Consider the following 1,925-nt stretch of genomic DNA (forward strand, 5'->3'; position numbering starts at 1 on the left):
ACACAGAATTCTCCCTGAACCCTCAACCCCCACCCCCAGACAACAGGGTCTAACTGGCTGACCTTTCTCCATCACTCTCTTCTCAGCAATCTGAAGACATTCAGTTACATTGCTGAGCTTCCTTAAGGCCGTTCCCACACATGCCTGTGTTTGAGTCCTGCTTATTTCCACTGCTAGAGCTAATGATTTACACTCAAGGCCAGATAAAATGGTTGGGGAGCCAAAGGTGGGAGGGATGCGGGAGGCACCCAGGGGTGGAGAGTGAATTTCAGTCCCTTGTGGCCCATGATCTCCCCCAAGTTAGTTCCCTTTGCCAGACTTACAGCTATTCCTTTCCCTCTTTTCCTTCCAAAAGCCACTGCAATTTCTTCTAAGAAGCCTCTCTCGCCTCATCACTCTTCTATTCTCTACCCCCATCGGTATGCCCCACCCCACTAATATCTAAGCAGTCTTTTTCAAACTGAGGGGTATGAGCAGAAAGAGTTGACTAACCAGTATATAAATATATTTTTAATGAAATAAGTAGAGTAGGGTAGAACAACTAGACCAGACTGCCTCCCATGTGGTAAGAGTGAATACTACTATTATACTGTTTCATGAAACTCTTGATAGAAATAGATGATAGATAGATAGATAGATAGATAGATAGATGATAGATAGATAGATATGATAGATAGATATGACTGCAGATTTTAATCAAAAAAGTTTAAAAGCCACCGTCTCGAGCACTTGGTTCTCTCATTTTGAAGGTCTAGTCTGAGTCTGCATATATGACCCATTGCCTTGTCTGTTCCTCTTCCTCCTTCTCCTGCTTCTACACAGTATCCAATAGAACAATAAAACTTCCTGCAGTAATGGAATATATACTATATCTGTACTATCCATCATGGTAGCCACTAATCACAAGTGGCTATTGAGCACCTAAAATATGGCTAGCATGCCTGAGGAAATACATTTTTTTACTATATTTAAGTCATTTAATTTACATTTAAGTCGCCACAGTAGTGGCAAGTGGCTAATGGTTACCATACTGGACAATGCAGTGCTAAACTATAAGTTCCCTGTGGGCAGAAACTAGGCCATATTGCTCACTGTTGTACACCTGGGACTTAGCAGTTTCAGCATATGTTAAATCACCATTAAACAGTAGGGGGAACTGTTTTTGAAACAAAATGAAGTCTCCCTGATCTACAGCATTTGCCAATTTTCATGGTGTAAATACTCCCACTGTGGTCAATTTCAAGCTATTAGTGATTTAATTCTGGCAAGAAAAATTCCTGAATTTAACAATCAGCTCTCACTAGCTTTAAAATGAATGAGTGAATGAATGAATACATACATGAGAAAATAACCTACCAGGATGGGGCTCTATATGCAGCACACCTAAGGGAAGGAGGAAGAAGAAGAGTAGAAGGATCTTTTTTTTTAAGATTTTTTATTGGTTTTTTTGAGAAAGAGCAATGGAGAGGGAGAGAGAGAGAAAAAATATCTATGTGAGAGCAAAACAAGGATCAGCTGACTCCTGCATGCCCTCTACCAGGGATCAAGCCAGAAACCCAGGCATGTGCCCTGAGTGGGAATAGAACCTGCAACCTTTCATTGCATGAGGCAATGCCCAAGCAACTGAGTCACACCAGCCATGACCTACAGGGTTCTTTTACAATGTCAATAGGAATATTTCTTTGTAACTCCTCCCCCTTTGTACCAAGAAATAGAACCTAGTGGGAGCATGGCTGAACTTCCTCGGTGTTTGGCCCCACTTCACACCCCTCACAACTTTAAGAAATTCCAGGGGCTTTCCAACAGACCCTATAAGTCATTCTAGCCCAGTGGTTCTCAACCTTGGCTGCACATTAGAATCACCGGGGAATCTTTTTAAAATCCTGATTTCTGGGGCTCATCCTCTGGAAATTCTGATTTTTTGT

This window comes from Myotis lucifugus, unplaced genomic scaffold (assembly GCF_000147115.1).
Source record: "Myotis lucifugus unplaced genomic scaffold, Myoluc2.0 scaffold_160, whole genome shotgun sequence".
In the NCBI taxonomy this organism is placed as follows: Eukaryota; Metazoa; Chordata; class Mammalia; order Chiroptera; family Vespertilionidae; genus Myotis; species Myotis lucifugus.